This window comes from Pelodiscus sinensis, chromosome 8 (genome assembly GCF_052426305.1).
Source record: "Pelodiscus sinensis isolate ZL-2025 chromosome 8, ASM5242630v1, whole genome shotgun sequence".
NCBI lineage: Eukaryota > Metazoa > Chordata > Testudines > Trionychidae > Pelodiscus > Pelodiscus sinensis.
The window spans coordinates 69,883,273-69,902,278 of record NC_143059.1 but is presented as its reverse complement, the minus strand read 5'-3'; the positions used below and the strand labels follow the sequence as shown (position 1 = coordinate 69,902,278).

The following is a 19,006-nucleotide window of genomic DNA, read 5'->3' as shown; positions in this document are numbered from 1 at the left end:
AACTGTTAATTGCAGGGTTGGGGTTTTTAGCCTTGTAAATTCTCCTTTGTCTTGTGCCTTAGGAAGCTGCCAGCAGGGTGTGTGTGCATGCTAGAGATGGGCAGAGACCGCGTGCTAAGCCTTAGCTCCAGGGCAAGGAAAGGGGGCATGTGGCTTGGGGCTCAGCGATTTAAAGGGGCCCATGGTTTTAAATTGCTGCTGGAATGCTGCACTGGGCATTCTGCCTGGCTGGGGGGGGAAGGCTGGCCCTGCCCCTTCTTCCACAGGCACAGACCCACCTTGTCTGGGGGGCTGTAGTGGCTGAACCAACCCCCCTCCCCCACACACACACACGCCTCTGCAGAATTTGTGCACAAATTTCCAACTTGGGTGCCTTCAGTCAGACCCCTAAATACATATTTAGGCATTTAAGTGGCCTGTTTCATTTTTCAGAGGTGCTGAGTAGCTACGGCTTCGGCTGAAGTTGTTGTGTTCTTACGTTAAATCCATGAGATGCAGCGGTGCCCCTCTGAAAATCAGGCTAGGTATTTGGGCACCTGAATCAGTATTTCAGCCCCAGTGTTTGCAAAGAGATACTTCAGAACACAAGCAGCCAGAGGGCTCTCTTAGACTGTGTCTACACTTGCAGCTTCTTGTGTGAGAAATATGCAAATGAGGCTGTGGAATATTGCTGAGCCTCATTTGCATACCTAATGAACTGCCATTTTTGCAGAAGAGGCTCTTGCACCAGAAGGAGCTGTCTACACTGCCCCTTCTTGCACAACGCCATCCTTCCTGAAAATAATCAGCGTAGCAGCATTGTGCAAGAGGGATTTTGTTGTGCAAGAAGGGGCAGTGTAGACAGCTCCTTCTGGTGCAAGAGCCTTTTCTGCAAAAATGGTGGTTCATTAGGTATGCAAATGAGGCTTGGCAATATTCCATGCTTAGCCTCATTTGTATATTTCTCATGCAAGAAGCCGCAAGTGTAGACATAGCCTAAGAGACTGGAAAAATCTTTGTGAATAGGCTCATTTCTTCTGTTGGGGTGTTTACCCTGATACTTAATGCCAGCAGTTTAAGCATCAGCATGAACAACTTAGCGGACACTCCATGGGTGTGTCTAGGCTGGCAAGATTTTGCGCAAAAGCACGTGCTTCTGCACAAAAACTTTCCAGCTATCTACACTGGCCCCTTGATTTTGTGCAAGAACACCAACTATCTAATGTAAGAATTCGGTGCTTCTTGCGCAAATACCTTGACGCTCCCGCTCAGGGATAAGCCCTCTGTGCAAGAATACTTGTGCAAGAGGGCCAGTGTAGACAGGCCCCTTAATTTTTTGTGCAAGAAAGCCCAATGGCCATCGGAACTTTCTTGCACAAAAGCACATCTATACTGGGCATGGATGTTTTTGCGCAAAAGCATCTGTGCCAATCTGGATGCTCTTTTGTGGAAATACTTTTTAACGGAAAAACTTTTCCGTTAAAGTATTTCCGCAAAACCATGCCAGTCTAGACGCAGCCCATCTGTTCTTAGATTATAAAAAGGACCTTGAGTAAAACACCACTTGCCTGTTTTTCTTCCCCACTCCAACCTCTTCACTGTTAGTTTGGATCTGTCTATAGCAGGAGCATAAAGGTAGGTGAAGTGTGACAACTTTAATCTTTGTGTTGTAGTTTGAACGTGTAAGGAACTCTCACTGGGCTTTGGTACGAATGTGGCTGCTTTGTCATAGCTAAGACAGGCTTAGTGCATTGGAAAGCCCAGTGCTTACACGGCACCAATGCCCTGATAAAATACAGTGTAGGGAGCAAAGCTGATTCATAGAACCTGGACACACTACCTGTTAGAGGTCAGGCAATGACGCATACAATATCCTGTCCCCCTGCAGGGGCAATTAGAGAAACAGAATGACACGAGGCAGGAGTTTGAGCAGCCTGCCCCTGTGGGTTAAGGCAGTTTGAAAGGAGACATTTGTCATCTGGAATGATCACAGGTGCTGAGAATCCCTATTAATTATATTACATCTGAACAACTCTGCCATCCTGGGCCTTTTGGGTCAGGGCTGGTGCCGAAGGCAGCCTGCCGCCACTTAACTTACCCTCGCCACTTCCTGTTGCATTGATGCACTGAGCAGAGACTTTCCAGCTAGTTGGATCTAACCTCTCCCTGGTCCTGACTGATACATGTTGGGAAAGTATAAGGCCATGGTTTTCAAATTAGGGGTTGTGACTCAGCACTGCGGGGGTGGTAGGGCAGGTGCTGGGTCTTGGTGCTGCAGGGGGGCTAAAGCAGCTCCCTTCCTGTCCTGGCACTGCAGACTGTGCTGCACCCCAGAAGTGGACGGCAACAGGCCCGGCTCCTAGGTGAGGGGAGCGTACAAGGCTCCACACGCTGCCCCTGCTCTGAGCACTAGCTCCACGCTCCCATTGGCTGGGAACCGCCTACCAGCCTCTTCTGGGGCACATGTGGTCTGTGGTGCCAGGAGAGGCAGGAAGCTGCCTTAACCCCCCTGCTGCACCGCAGACTGGGAGCTGCTCAAAGTAAGTCCTTCCCGCCCCAGCCCTGCCTCCCCCACAAAGCCGGAGCCCCCTCCGACACCTCAAAGTTTTCATTCTCAGCCCAGTCAAATTATGTTGGGTTGTGGGTGTCAACCATTTTCTTCAACTGGGACATGAGGGGGAAAAAAAGTTTGAAAGCCGCGGGTGTAGGGGGCAAAGCTTGTAAACAAAAAAACCGAACCACAAAGGAAAACGGCTCTGTTTTGCTGAGGGCAGCCACGTGGAAGGCTGGCGGGGCAAGTTCCTATTTGCATTGTGCACAAACAGCCCCGTCCCTGCTAGCGGAAGGGCAGTTCTGTCCTGAGGATCGGCAGCCAGGGTTCAGTACACAACAGAACGGTTTCAGAATGGGGCCCAGGTGCCGAGAGTCAAGCTGTGTTACCAGCAAAAGACTCTGCAGCTGGAACTTATTTAACAACTCCATGGGCAATGTGCAAGCCGGAACAGCATCCTGCTTCCTCTCCCGGAGCTGCATTAGCTCCCCCAGCGTAATCCGCAGAACAGTGTTGGTGCCAGACGTGTGCCCTGCCATGCACTTTAGGGGGATGATGTGAGGACACCAGCCCTGTGGGGGTCTTGCCCCAGGACTAGATCTCACAAGTTCTGTACACTATCAACCATCATGTGCTAATAGAAGTGGGACTTTACTTCCTACCGTGAGCAGCTGGGATCTGCACACACAAAGGGACCAGTGAGTACAAAGCGGCCACGTTTCCAGAATCACTTCACAGATCCCTGTTTTTTGATTACAGGCAGTGTTTGTAGAGTGGTGCTGTTGCTGTCCATCCTACCAATGTACTGTACAAGTCCATGAGTGAGCTGAGCCTGGGAAAAATCTCGGTAGGGAGTTTCCAGCTGGCTTTCAGAACTGTTTAAGTGAAGGAAAAACACGGTATAAGCCCTCAAGCTTGTTAACACTGTTATTAAAGCAGGTTGGGACCATGTTGGCACTGACCTAAGCGTACTGGGAATGTGCCGTGACCGCCTCCAGGCCGCTGCTGGGAAGTAAAAGGATCAGGCAGCTAGCTGAGGGGCTTACAGGCTTCACCAGAGACCAGCATGCAAAAATTAAAATGATTAAGGCCAGACATTAGTAACTAAGAGGTTCAGTTGTGTTATTTGAACAGAGACACACTGCATTGTAGTTGGCTGGCTCTGGGATGTACCATTAGAAAGATGTTGGTTCAATAAAAAATAAATGAAATCAACTGCCCTATAATTTACTGTGAAACATCAGCCACTGCTTTAAACCCACAGGCAGACAACTCGGGTCCACAACCCGTTGTCAGTGGTGACCAACAGACGTGGCTGAGACTGGAATGAAAAAAAGCTGTAATAGCGAAGAGACTGGCTCCTTCTTTTCACTCAGGCTGTGCCTACACTACAAGGTTTTTGTGCAAAAACAGGCAGAGCGTCCACACCTCAAGCACGTTTTTGCACCCCCCCAAAAAATACAGTAAATCGACAGGACAGAGGGCTTTTGCCGGTAGCGTTATTCCTGCAGTGTAGGTATACCTCCTTCTACGAGGACTAACTCCTTTTTGCACTACTTCAGATATCTAAAGGGGTGTCATAAGGAGGAAGGAGAAAACTTGTTCATCTTGGCCTCTGGGGATAGAACAAGGAGCAAGGGGCTTAAACTGCAGCAAGGGAGGTTTAGGTTGGACATTAGGAAAAAGTTCCTAACTGTCCGGATGGTTAAACACTGGAATAAATTGCCCAGGGAGGTTGTGGAATCCCCATCTCTGGAGATATTTAAGAGTAGGTTAGATAAATGTCTATCAGGGACGGTCTAGACCAGCGTTTCCCAAACTATGGGCCGCGACCCGGTACTAGGCTGCAGGAAAAAAATACCGGGCCACAGCATGGGTGCCGGGAGGGGAGCAGAGTGGGGCGGGCTGGGAGGAGTGGGGGAGGAACCGGCTGCTGGGAAGCAGCGCTTGGGGCTGCCCCGGTGGAGATCCAGGCAGGTGAGCAGGGGGGTGGGCGGCCAAAACAGAGCTGGGAGCGGCAGGGTCTGCCCCGCAGAGTTCCGGCCAGGCAGGCGGCGGAAGCAGGGTTGGGGGTAGCAGGGCTGTCCGGCGGTGGAGATCGGAGAGGACAGGCGGCAGAACCAGGGCTGCACGGGGGGAAGGAGGGGCTGGCCGGGGGAGATCAGGAGGAGGAGGACGGGAGAATCAGCTGCCAGAAGCAGCGCTGGACAGGGGCAGCAGGGCTGGGGGAGGGGGGTCGTTGGGGGAGCAGGGCTGACCGGGGGAGATTGGTGGGGGGGGGGGGGGGGGAACCGGCCACTGGAATCAGGCTGGACTGGGGAGATCGGGAAGAGAAAGGAGGGGGGGAGCGGGACTGACCTGAGCACATGCAGACCCTGGCAGACGAGTGAGTCTGGCCGGGGATTCCAATTTGGGCCCTCCTCCTCCTCCCCCCCCTCCCTCTCCCCCCCCCACATACCCTCCCAGGAGTAGTTGCAACTGCGCGGCAGGTAGACACACTCAGGCAGCGTGAGCACATCTACTATCCAGGCAGCTAAGGACTCATACACCTAATTATAACATGTACCTAACTGGAAAATACCGGGCATTTTATATGTCTGGTAATTTCTCAATTTCTTTCCCAGGCAAAACCTTCACATACCAGACAGTCCAGTACAAAACCGGACACCTGGCAACTGCAACCCTCCCCTTCCTTGCACCTTCCCTCTTAGCCAGATACCCTACCCCCACTCTGCTCCCGCTCCCGCCTCCTGAAGTGCTCATGTGGCGCCCGGTCCCCAAAGCCCTGACCCAGGCTGGGTGGAGGATGCAGCCGGGTGAAACACTGAACATTTCTTCATTTTTCATTCTTTTTTTTATATGCGTTTATATTTTTGGGCTGCAAAAGACAGTACTGAAAAAAAACAAACGGGTTCCAACTAATGTAAAATGTTTGGGAAAACCTGATCTAACCAGCTTTCTATCCAATCCATATTCCTTAACTTGCTGGCAAGAATATTGTGGGTGACCGTATCAAAAGCTTCGCTAACGCTGGCACTGGAGGCTTTGGGAGGACCAGAAACAACTTATTTGAATATTCATCATTTGCTTATTGAATATGCAAATATGCAAATGAATGCTGCCAGTCCTCCAAAAGCTCATGAATGGATTTACTGGTCCCCCAGTCAAAAAGTTTGGGAACCCCTGGTCTAGACAGTATTTGCGATGTGCTTTTGAGGTGCGGACGTGCTTTTGCGGAATAAGTTTTCGCAGAAAATCTCTTCTGCAAAAAGCTGCTTGAACAAAAACCCTGCGGTGCAGACAAAGCCTCAGGTGGTACACAGGATGCCTGGCTCTGAGTTGGTTGAAATTGGCAGTATAGAAAGCAAACTCCTTCCCCAAAGAGAAGCTTAAACAGCTGCAGTCAACAGGGAAAGGCAGGGTGGGGTTACAACCTAGAGCAGGGGTGGGGAATTTAAGGCGTGGGAACTGGATTCGGCCCTTGAAGCTCAGGCTTCTCCCGCATCCCCCAGCAGTGGGGAGCCTATGCTGGCACTCCAGCCTCACGCCTCCTCCCCACAATCCCACATGGGACTGGAGCACACGTACCAGTCCCGCGCCGTGGAGGGGAGAAGTCCGAAGCCTCGCAGGCCGGAGTCACACAAGCCAGAGCCAATCTCTGCCTGGTGGGGCAGTAAAGTGCTGCCTGGAGGATTTTTCCCTCACATAATCTACTAGCGTGGGCCCTGCGAGGCCTGGTGTGTGAGGGAAATGGGAATTGTCTTTCTGCTTCTCAGTCGGGGGCCGCCTCCATGAAGGGTCTGGTGGTGGTTTTGCTTCTCACTTTCATGCGGTTCCCCCAACTGATTTTGCAGCTCTGTCCCTTAGGCCTGCTCTGCACTATGGGCACTACAGCTGCACAGTTGTGATATCACAGCCATGCCGCTGTCCCCTCGTCATGTAGACATACCCTACAGCGACAGAAGGGTGTTTTCTTCTGCATGTGGAATCATAGTACTGCTGCGGAGGAGTAAATCAACCAACCCGCCTCTATAGCTATGGTGCTCAGGGGTGTGAATTTTTCATACACAAGCTAGCCATGACTATCTAATTTTTCAGGGGCGATCAGCCTTAGTCTTGGGCTGTCTACCTTAGGGAGGGGCATTGCTCAGTCGTGGTAATGCAGCCCTACAGCAAAAGTGGTAATGCAGCCATGTTCTTCCCCAAACAAAGTTAGCTACAGCAACAGCCGACATTGCTGCATTTACACTGGAGGTTAGGACAACACAGTTAGGCTGGTTTACATCGTGGTGTACTCACACCCCGGACTGACCCAACTATTTTAAGTATAGGCCAAGCCTTGGTTTCCCTCCACTCTACAATCATTCAACTCAAGCAGCTACAGCGGGTGAGTGCTCTTGAGAGAGGTAGAAAGATACAGGCAACAGCACAAAGTTTGGTGCATGACCCGAGTAAGGACCTGTTAAATCGACTGCTGATGGCACCCCAGTTGACCCCAATACACCATGGGGGTCACAAGGAGTAAGGGAAGTCAACAGGAGAATTTCTCCTGTCAACCTCCCACAGCGGGGATGCTTCAGAAAGTCGCCTGAAGGTACATCAACTCCAGGTATGCTATTCTCATAGCAGGAGTTGTGCATCTTAAGTCGACTTTCTCCAGTAGCATAGACCTGGCCAAGACAAGTATCCCTGGTCCAGGTTCTGCTCTCTGTTACCATTATATCCGTACCACTCCAGTGAAGCCATTAAAGCTGCACTAGTCTAGCAGTAGAATTTGGCCTATTGGGTTCAGGGCCACACCCTTGTTTTATTTTAAAGCCCATTGTAGCGAGGCATTGGGAGAGGCAGGGTATGAAATAGACGACCGCACTAGGAAATCAATTCAGGAAAGCCATCTTCCCCTTGGGACAGACTGATGTGTAAGTCAGCAGGGCGTATCAATGTCTTCTTGGAGCTACAGCAAAACGCCTTTTAGGAATCCTTTATGAAAGCCCGTTGGACGGGGGCTTTGCAAGGACGTGTCCCTGTTGTGCCTTGAGAAGAAACATAAGAGAGCTGGCCTACTATTAAGGGAAAAAAATCAAGCCTCATGGGCAGGAGCCACATAAATATTATGTAGAAATCCAGACAAATACCCAATGGTATTGCTACCATTCAGAGTAAAACAAACAAACCGAAAAAAGGGGAAAATATCACAATTCCCTGCTCTGTCTACTTATTGCATGAGTTGAATGTAAAGTGTGGACCCTCCTTGACGCCCTTACCTGCGAGGTGGGATGCTGGTCTCCATGCGGGGCAATATGCCCAAGCTGTGAGAGACATAGGCTATGTCTAGACTACGGGGTTTATCCAGGAGGTATCCTGGAAAAACTCTGCCATGTCCAGAAAATGCATCTGCTTTTCTGCTTATTGTGTGTGGAAGAGCAGATGTGCTCTTTCGGAAGTCCTGTCTTCCTCCTCCCACGAGGAAGAAGGGCTCTTCCAAAAGAAAAGGATTTTCCAAAATTTGGCCCAGTATAGATAGGCCAAATTTCAGAAAAGCCTCTTCTGAAAAAACTATTGGAAAAAGGTACGCAAATTGTGGACCGCAATTTGTGCACCTTTTTCCGATAAGGCCCCATAGTGTAGACATAGCGGTAATGGGAACAGAAGCATGTACGAACAGTGGTATTTTAAATGCTATTGTAGCCTCCTATATAAATGTTCCGCCTTATTCGGCAGGGCTACAGCTGGCATGACAGATGTTTTTTTTTTCCTGCTGTATCTTCCCCATCAGGCAGAAGGAAAGTGGTGAAATAATTCAAGCTGGCTAAGTCACGACTTTACTTGGGAGAGGCTGGTGGGACTCAAATTGCTCTGCAGTCCTTGGGTAGCTAGAACTGACGTAAGTTTTGCATGCCATCCCTGTCTCCCCCCCCCCCCCGACACATCATTGTTCATATATAGCGCTGGAACTGTTCTTTCCCTACTGCCAATACTTAGTGGTATGGGGGTACTATCAAGAAGTGCTGCTGGTTCTTCTAAATGGCTTATTAACGTAATGCACTCAAGCAGCAATTTCCCTCCAGCAGCACTTTACGAGCCTCCTATTCAAGAATCATTTAACTGATCACCGAGTGAGATGCAGCCACCTGGGGTGCAATGGGAAAGGGGGGGTAACAGGGCAACACGACGCAGCACTTCCGGACAGGAAGAGAACACGCACACATGGCTGGCGCACACCTGACAATCCTGAGCTTTCCCTGTGCCGTGGGTCATAGGCCTTACTTCAGTGGGCTCCACCCGGTTTAACCATCGATCACTGTTTCAATTTGAGTGCTAAGATCTCCCTCAAACCCAAATACCCTCGTCCCACCTCCTTCCCTCCCCTTCTCTGAGTCCCTGCTCTTGCTCCACCCTTTCTCCAAGGCTTCGCCCTCTTCACTTCCTCCCCAAACCTCACTCACTTTCACCAGGCTGGGGCAGGGTTTGTGATGCAGGATCTGGTCTTGGACTAAGGAGTTTGGAGCGTGGGAGGGGCTCCAGGCTCAGCCCAGGGTGGGAGATTGGGGTCCAGGAGGGCTTTCAGGGTGCAAGCTCTGGGAAGGAGTTTGGGTGCAGGGGGAGTCATGTCTGGGGCAAGAGGTTGGGTGCAGGAGGAGATTCAGGAAGCAGGCTCTGGCTAGGGACAATTTAACAGAGACAGCTTCCAGGTGGTGAAGTAGTGGGGTTAAGGCAGGCTTACTCCTGCCCTGCCCTCCATCGCTTCTGAAAGCAGCCGGCACGTGCGGCAATGGCTCCATGGCACTATGTGCTGCCCCCCATCTACAGGCATTGAGCCCGCAGCGTCTACTGGCCACAGTCCCCCGGTATTGATCAACGGGAGCTGCAGGAGTGGTGTCTGCAGACCAGGATAGCAGAGGCTCCAAGCCCTACCGGTAGATCCCCATCTACTGGTTGGTGACCAATGTCTTGCTTCCTGATACAAGCGCTCAAACTGTAATCTGGGGCTGCAGGAGTCCACTAAGCAACATGAGGGCTTGCAGCTCTCCTGTTACGAATGAGGCTGAATGAGCACCGTCCGTGCTTGGAAATGGGGAATGAGCCTAGGGAGGGAAAAGCCTACAACCCAGGTCAGTGTGGAAGAGGTAGGATTTCCTGCAATTGGTGGGTAACAAAGCATTTGAAGGGGAGGTCCTAAGAACTTATAAGAACGGCCATACTGAGTCAGACCAAAGGTCCATCCAGCCCAGTATCCTGTCTGCCGACAGTGGCCAATGCCAGATGCCCCAGAGGAAGGGAACGCTACAGGTAATCATCACGTGACCCCTCTCCTGTCACCCATTTCCAGACAAACAGAGGCTAGGGACACCATTCCTACCCCTCCTGGTTAAAAGCCATTGCTGCACCTAACCTCCATGAATCTATCTAGCTCTTTTTTTGAACCCTATTAAAGTCCTGGTCTTCACACTATCCTCTGGCAAGGAGTTCCACAGGTTGACTGTGCGCCGAGTGAAGAAAATCTTCCTTTTGTTTGTTTTAAACCTGCTGCCTATTAGTTTCATTTGGTGACCCCTAGTTCTTATATTGTGGGAATAAATAAATAACTTTTCCGTAGTCACTTTTTCCACACCAGTCATGATTTTATTAGACCTCTATCATATCCCCCCTTAGTCTCCTCTTTTCTAAAATGAAAAATCCAAGTCTTTTTAATCTCTCTTCATATGGGACCTCTAATCTCAAACCCCTAATAATTTTTGTTGCCCTTTTCTGAACCTTTTCCAATGCCAATATATCTCTTTTGAGATGAGGCAACCACATCTATACGCAGTATTCAAATGTAGGCATACCATGGTTTTATATGGAGGACTAATTTTGAGGCGTCCCTGCATGTAGACGTTCTATTTCAAAATAAGCTATTTTGGAATAACTATTCCGGAATAGTTTATTTCGAAATAAGCATGCAAAGTAGACGTACCCATGGGCTGTGTCTACATTGGCACCCTTTTCCGGAAATGCTTAAAACGGAACAGTTTTCCATTATAAGTATTTCCGGAAAAAGCGCGTTTACATTGGCAGGATGCTTTTCCAGAAAAGCTCTTTTTCTGGAAAAGCATCCATGGCCAATGTAGACGCGCTTTTCCGGAAAAAAGCCCCGATCGTCATTTTCGCGATCGGGGCTTTTTTGCAGAAAAGACTACTGTGCTGTCTACACTGGCCCTTTTCTGGAATAGTTTTTCCAGAAAAGGACTTTTGCCCAAACTGGAGCAGCATAGTTTTTCCGGAAAAACACTGACAATTTTACAGTAGATCGTCATTGCTTTTCCGGAAAAGCAAGCGGCCAGTGTAGACAGCTGGCAAGTTATTCCGGAAAAGCGACTGCTTTTCCGGAATAAGTGGCCCAGTGTAGACACAGCCTTAGTGTCCAAACTTTTACAAACATAACTAAATAAGTGTAAGGAATATGCATCCGTGGCTTAAGTTAGTATCGTAAGATCATAATTTTCAGAGGAGCCTATGAAAATAAATGTCAGTAGGATGGGGGCACCTGACTGGGAGTTGAGTGTTTTATTTCCAGTTGAAGTAAATTTCAATCTTACCTTCCATGCAAGCTTGCCTCTCTCAGAAGCAGTGATCCTTTGCAGGCGTCAAAAGCATCCATCTGGCTCCAGTTTCTTTCTGCGCCTCTCAGAGTTCACAACTGTCTATTCTGGGAGCTCTGAAAAATTCAGAGTGTTTTGTACAGCAAAAGTTAGGATTTCTCTCTCCCCAGGGAGATTGTTCTAAGGTGGTTTAAAAAAGAGAGAGCTAAGCGACTTGTTTTTTCCAGTCAGCAGTATTTTTTAGTTCAAACATTTAGTTACTTTAAAAAAAAAAAAAAGCATCAAGTTCAAAATTGGTTATTTTATAAGTCTCCTCACGGGAGTAATTATATGACAAGCTGCTGGAAGGACATGTGAGGGGACTTTGCTGGAGAGAAAACAAAAGACCATGCCAGAGCAGCTAGTGCCAGCAAACACATTCACCTCTTCATTGAAACTGCTGGGCTGTAGCACCTTCTAACGATTGATCGATCGTACCAAGCAGTTGCATGCACAGTTGCTGCCAGGGGGAAGATAGGGTCTAGCAGTGGGTGGGCCATGCTATTTTGACACAGCAGCACCAGCTAAGAGGAACTCCTTCTGGTGCAGACCTGGGATTAGGGCCTTAGAATGAGGATAACCCATCGGTTAGGCTAGGAGTTGGATAACTTAGGTTCAACTCTTTGCCCTGCCACAGGTATTGTGTGTGTCCTGGGATAAGTCACCTGGACTGGGATCCACAAAGATACTTGGGTGTTCTCTTGCCTCAATTTGAAGCATCTGGAACAAGACTCTGATCCACAAAACTGGAGTTAGTGCCTAAACGCCTATACAATGAACAGGTAGTGAAAGGAACCTTAGACTGTGATGCACAAAGCCAGCATATGAGCCAGGGAGCCGTCCAAGCCAGCCAATGAGATAGGACAGTCCTAAACCCAGATCCTTTCTAAGCTTTTGCTATGTAAGGCTTTTTGTCTGCACGACCAAGTTTTGTCACCAAAAATTGCCTTTTGGCAACAAGAGTGAGAGCATTTACACTGCTATGTGACTTTTGTGGGGGAAAACACCGTTTTGGCGACAAAACACTTCTACCCCATGAGAGACTTTTGTCTTTGTCCCTTTATTGTTGACAAAAAGCCAATGTGGACTCTGTTTTGTCGACAGAACTGGCTTCCGCCAGTAGCCCACAGTGCCTGCCTAGATAGCTGTGCTCTGTGTTTTGTGATCTCTGCTGCCCTGCAGGCATGTGCCCCTCCCCTTTCAAAGCTCCGGCAAGTATCTGTCAGCTGAGTGAGCTGCTCTGTTTGGGGAACAAACAAAGAACAAATCATTGCAATGGTCCTGTTCTGCCCTGCACTAGGAACATAGAAGCAGGCAGACTGCTGCTGCAAGAGGAGGGGGACAGACACTTTGCTGCTTTGACATTCCTCAGCAGAGAGAGCTCACAGAGCTACTTATGATGCTGCTCCCAGCAGCTGAGAATGCTGTGGGAGAACTTGGAGGGAATTCCAAGCAGCACAGGGATCAGCTCTGCCTTCCCACAACACTGCGGGCTGCTCACCCGCATTGCTTTGCTCTGTCAACAGGTACTTAGGGGTTTGGAACAGGTCCCATATGAAGAGAGATTAAAACAACTGGGACTTTTCAGCTTAGAAAAGGGGAGACTAAGGGGGGATATGATAGAGGTCTATAAAATCATGACTGGTGTGGAAAAAGTGAATAAGGAAAAGTTATTTACTTGTTCCCACAATAAAAGAGCTAGGGATTACCAAGTTAAATTAATAGGTAGCAGGTTTAAAACAAACAAAAAGAAAGTTTTTCTTCACACAGCACACCGTCAACCTGTGGAACTCCTTGCTAGAGGACATTGTGAAGACCAGGACTTTAACGGGGTTCAAAAAAGAGCTAGATAAATTCATGGAGGTTAGGCCCATCATTGGCTATTAGCCAGGATGGGTAGGAATGGTATCCCTAACCTCTGTTTGTCAGAGGCTGGAAATGGAGGACAGGAGAGGAATCAGATGATGGTTACCTGTTCTATTCACTCCCTCTGGGGCAACTGGCAGTGGAAATGGAAGACAGGATAGCTGGACCTTTGGTCTGACCCAGTATGGCTGATCTTACATGCTAGCAATGTGGCCATGAAATGTGGAAAATGGGAGGCAGAAAAACCTGTTTGTCCGGTTTTCACTTTTGGCAACTTTTGCATGTCCACTGCACTTGTGCCACCAAACCTTCCCAGTGTGGACACAGCCTTAGTCTGGGCTGCAGGGAGGCACCTATCTCTGCTTGTGCCTCCTGAAGAGGGGAAAGAGAAGCTTCCTGTCACCAGTTATGTGTGGAGCCCAATCAAGCAGGCATGCTCAGAACCTGCCTTCCAGACTGGCCCCCTCAGTGAATTCCTGATGGGGGGCAAAGGAAGCTCTCTCATGCCCTGTGACCTATTAGTGAGGGTATTCACTCAGGATGTGGGAATCCCCTGGTTCAAATCTCTCTCTATTCCTTACCCCACCTGGCGAGAATAAAGGATTTGACCCTAACCACTAGCCTACACATAGTTTAAACACTGCACACTCATCTTTCTTGGCTTGTGGTTCATTCTAGGGCTTAGGCAGGAGAGGATGCACCTTCTCAGCAGCAGACACTGCATACCCAGCGTGCACTGCAGTCTCCTTATAGAGGGGCTGTATTCACATACCTGGATGCGCGAGGGTGGCACATTCTGAGTGAGGGAGAGGGTACCGGGGTCTGAGCAGGGGGAACTGTTGTTCTCCATGACGTGAGCATACCACTTTGGGAACAAAGAGAAAAATCATTCAATTGGAACGCTGTATCTCCCACTCTACTGCGCACACAGAGCCCGACAGAGAAAGGGGTGTGTGGGTGTGCGTGAGAGACTGCCGTGCAAAGTGGGGGGAGGGGCATGGGGGCTGATGTCAGGAGTTTCCCCTGCTTCAGGGTGGATCGCTTTCCTGGGCTCTCTGAATGTAAGTCCTAGACCCTGAAGGTCCGCTAACGGTTCACCGCTCCAGCTGGGTAAATAACGTAGCTGGAGTCGACACCCCGTAAGCCGAGCTAGGCCCCATTGTCACAGCGGGAGGCTGACAGGGAAGCCCACAGGGGCGTTTGCACCCTACTCCTCAGAACTGCCAGCCCTGACCGGAGACGCCCTCAGCGCTTGACGTAGAGAGTCGTTACTAGACCTGTTAAATCGAACGCCAGAAGACTGACCACCGGCCAGGAGTGGTCCGAGGCCGGCTGCGGCAGCTGGCACCCCAGGTGGAAAGCGCGATCGGCGCCCCCGCCTGCACGGCCGTCAGTGGCTGTGACGTCATCATCGGGTGCCCCGGGCTGGCGGCACCCTAGATGACCGCCTAGTCCGCCTAGGCTCACAGGCCGCCTCTGCCGCCGGCGCACAAGTATACGTGTGGCCTTAGAGACAGCTGGCCAACATATTCTCTCTTCCCCACCACACACTCTGTCTTCACGTACCTCCCCCTTCACTCTTTCCGTTTCTTCCTGCCCCACATGCACAGTCCCCATCACACCCCTCCCCGCCCAGTTGAAAAGTCACTGGCAGGCTAGTCGGATGAAAGCATTGAGAATCCTGCGTCATGTGGCACTGTACCCGCCCCACGGGGCACTGCAAACCCTTCCCCATGTGCTTTGTGGCAAGTTGCATAGTGGGATAGCTGCCAGACTGGATGTGCACAGGACCACAAACGAGTTGTTTTAATTAAATGCTTTAAATAATGTGGCTTAACTCTAGAGCATGGGTTCCCAAACTGGGGGGCGTGCCCAAAGAAATTCCTTGGGGGGGAGCGAGGCGATCCAGTCTCCCCCCCTCCATCAAGTTTTGCTGCTCTGTTCGGTTTCTTTTTTTTTTTTGCTCAACAAGTTTTGCTGCTATTTGGAGGGGGTGGGGCGTGAGGGTTTTTCAAAAATCAAAAAGGGGGCGTGATGCCAAAAAGTTTGGGAAACACTGCTCTAGAGTGTAGACATAACCTAACTGTGAAACTTTTATGTCCTTGATTTAATTTTATTGGCCATTAAAAGGAGGTTAAAAAACCCTCTTGCCCGCCCCCAGGAGCCGCAAATGGCCAAGACCTTTCTTGTAATAACTGAATCATCTCCATAGCCTGCCTGAGAAATTCAAACTCCCGCTAGGAACCAAGGGCAGAGGGTCTGGCTCTTTAGCCTCCAGCGTGATGTGAACTAAATGTGATTAGCAAGGAGTAGGTTTGGAACTTATTCAATGTTTAAGCGTCAGTCGCTTTAATCTGGTCTCCTGTGAAAACCAGATAACATCAGATACCTCACTGCAGGTTTCAGAAGCATCTGGCCGGCTCGGCCTTGTTCCTGCACCATTCAAAAGATCTCAGCTCTTTATCCGTATTGCTATGAACATTTCAAAGTATTGTATGCCACAAAAGTTAGGATTCATCATTCCTCCCTGAGATAATTTTAAGGCAGAACAAAAGAAGAGATACTGCTAACTGGAAGACAGGGGGGATGTTTCCATTCAAATTACTTTAAAAAGCCAAGTCAGAATTGGGTGTTTAAAGTTTCTTCACTGCCCTTCCTATTTGGCAAGAAATGGGTCAGAGGACAGGTGGAGGAGGAGAGGACAGGCATTAGGACTTAAAATAGAGACATCATTAAGGCTACAGCAAAGAGGATAGCATCTGGAAGGAAACTATTCCAATGAATCGTCACAGAGGGCATATCTACATGGGGGCACTCAGGAAAGTGAAGATGAATCAGGGAAAGGTTTCAAGTTAATGCATTTGAGTTAAAGTGCATTCACTCCCCCATGCGGATGCTCTTATCCAGAAGTAAAGTGAGCCCAGCTTGGTGTAGCTGAACTGAGAGAGAACCTGAGCTCAGCTCTTCAGCCTCGGAGGAACTTTAGCTGACTTAAATATCACGATTGCTGGGTGCCTCAGAGGGTCCCTCACAAATAATTAAGTCACACCCCAATGAAGGACCACGCCAGAGAGTTGTAGGGGTTGTCTGTTCTTCAAAGTACTGCAGAAAGGGATCTAGGGGTCATAGTCGACCACAAGCTAAATATGAGTCTGGAGGAACAGAACCTGTATACCGTATGTGAAGCAAGCAGGAGAGTTCATTACACACACACAGCGCTGTCAGAGTGTCACGTCGCTTGTTAGCGCTCAGCGAACACTGCCAAACGGTAGGTTACAACTAATTATATAGGATGATCAACGGGCAGATCAAAGTGATGAGAGGGGGGGTAAGTTCCTGGATCCCTGGATAGGTGCTAATTGTGAGGCAAAATAAGAGCAACGACATAAAGTTACATAGTGTTTCCAGTAAAATAAATATTTAAACAAAACAGACATCGATGATGTGTTAAGTGGTGATAGGTCTGTCAGCTTCAAGAAGGTCTCTCTGCAAGATGTGGTCCATCTAGGGATTAAAGCAGAGACATTAGGAGTACTTAATGGCACATTTGTTCCTAGCACCATTGAATGTGTCTTGTCCCGTCTCCAATCCAGGGCTGGGGCGGGGTGGGGGGGTGGTTAACCGTCATGTACTGTGTGTGTGTGCCAGTCCCAGATGCCAAATTTAGAATAGGGGTTCTTAACAGACTATCATAGCCTGCCTCAGAAATTTTTATCCTACAGGTCAACACTGTGAGACTGTTGCAAAAAAAGCAAACATGATTCTGGGCTGCATTAACAGGAGTGTTGTGAGCAAGACACGAGAAGTCATTCTTCTGCTCTACTCTGCGCTGGTTAGGCCTCAGTTGGAGTACTGTGTCCAGTTCTGGGCCCCACATTTCAAGAAAGATGTGGAGAAATTGAAGAGAGCCCAGAGAAGAGCAACAAAAATGGTTAAAGGTCTAGAAAACATGAGCGATGAGGGAGGCTGAAAGCACTGGGCTTGTTTAGTTTAGAAAAGAGAAGACTGAGAGGGGACATGACAGCAGTTTTCAAGTACCTAAATGGGTTCTACAAAGAGGAAGAAAAATTGTTCTCCTTGGCCTCTGGGGATAGGACAAGAAGCAATGGGCTTAATTTGCAGCAAGGGAGGTTTAGGTTGGACACCAGGAAAAACTTCCTACCTGTCAGGGTGGTTAAACACTGGAATAAATTGCCCAGGGAAGACGTGGAATCTCCAACACTGGAGATGTTTAAGAGCAGGTTGGATCGACATCTATCAGGATCATCTAGATAATCCAGCTGGTGCTTGGTCCTGTTATGAGGGCAGAGGACTGGACTTGATGATCTTGAGGTCCCCTCTAGTATTTTATGAGCTCTGCCCTGATCCACACTGTACAGCAGAGGTGGGCAAAAGGGCCTCCGCTGGCCAAATGTGGCCGGCCAAGTGGGTTGATCCGGCCCAGGGAGGCCCTGCTGCTTCCCCATCCCCAGCTCAATTAGGGCCTCGGGGGAGGAGGAGCATGTGACGTTTCCTCTGCCCTGTGAGGAGCATGTGGCGCTTAGAAGGGTCATGTGCTCCCGGCAGGGTGGGAAGAGACTTCGTGCGCTCCCCCACCCCCAAGACCTGAGAGCAGAAGGGGGAGCATGCGAAGTCTCCTCCCACTACCAGTGGCATGGGTGCCCAGAGGGAACCTGGGGAGGGACAAAGGCGTTCCCCCACCCACAGACCAATCATAGTCTGTGGGTGGGGAAGCATCTGGCCCCGCCCCTTCCGCTTGAGGCTCCACCCCTTCCAGAGTGGCCCGGGGCCACTTCAAAAATTTCTGAAGTGGCCCCCAGCAAAAAATTATTGCCCACCCCTGCTGTACAGCCTATGGCGAGTCACTTACCAATTCTAGCTGTGTTTCGTCAGATAGAAGCCAATACTTCCCTCTCAGAGGAATGAGTGTACAGACGGGTTTGACCACAAACCTCACTTGACTGTGACACAGAGTCAGCAGAAATCAACCCCAGGCTGCCCCAAGGGCTCTTTTTGCTGATTTTGCCCCAGCCTTTAGGTCTCAGGCCCAGGAACAGCCATGGGAAAAACTCTTCTGGGCTCGTTGAAACTGGCTGCTAGAAGAACGTGTAGTGGCAGAGCACAGGCATCACAGGGGACTGCTAAGCTTGAGAGCACAGCCTTTTGTCGAGCCTCAGGTCACAAGACTCCTGCTCTTCTCCAGTGTTGTCCACTGATGAGAGCCGGAAAAGGACAATTCACAACTCTGGACGGCCTTCCCCGTTTTACCACGGCTTTGCTCTGCGACTTTGGATAAGTAACTTATTAAGTGATTCGTGTTGCCACGGTATGGAGGAGCTCTGGTCACGGGTTCAGACCATTATCCTCCCAGACTTCCTCAGGGAAGAACATTGTCATAATAACATCTCTGGGTGAGGCAGAGCTTAATTATGGGCTTGCGAAGAATTTGGAGCGTCTGGGAGTTAGTGAAGACGTGTTAAGAATTGTTATTGTAAGTTGCTTTAGACTGGTTGGGAAGAGCAGGTTTGACAGCTTTAGACATTCAGCACTTTCCTGTCAGAGACAGCACTGCACTTAGTTCCCCAGCTAGGTATCATTTCACCTAAAATGCAAGTGAGGGAGCAGAGCAAAGATACCAGCTTTGTGTGGCGCTTACTAGGTGCCTGTCAGGCAGGAAAGGGACTACAATTCCTCCAGCAGAACTGGAAAGTCAGGCATTTACGCTGAATCCTCATGCGGAGTCAACGGCGAGGAGTGACAACAGTGTACGCCACTGCTGACTTGAGACTCATTTGGGTGAAATCTGTTGGAAGTCAATGCAAATTTTGCTGCTTATTCACTGGTGTTGCAGATTTCACTCTCTGGGTCAAATTTCCCAGCTGTAAGCTTCTGGGAGATGCAGAGAGAGAGAGAGAGAGAGAGAGAGAGAGAGAGCGCGCACGCGCACACACGCACACACACACACACACACACACACACTTTTTTTAAG

The 19,006-nt window shown here is 49.5% G+C and overlaps 1 long non-coding RNA gene across 1 annotated transcript; it reads right to left on the bottom strand.

Moving 5' to 3' along the window:
• Nucleotides 1-875: 875 nt before the first annotated feature.
• On the bottom strand, nt 876-18,927 carry LOC149524023 (uncharacterized). The gene is made up of 3 exons (XR_016350199.1): nt 13,790-18,927; nt 11,110-11,228; nt 876-3,405 (listed from the first exon to the last, which is right to left on the bottom strand). It is a non-coding gene; the product is annotated as an uncharacterized LOC149524023 (long non-coding RNA).
• Between the last annotated feature and the right edge of the window lie 79 nt (nt 18,928-19,006).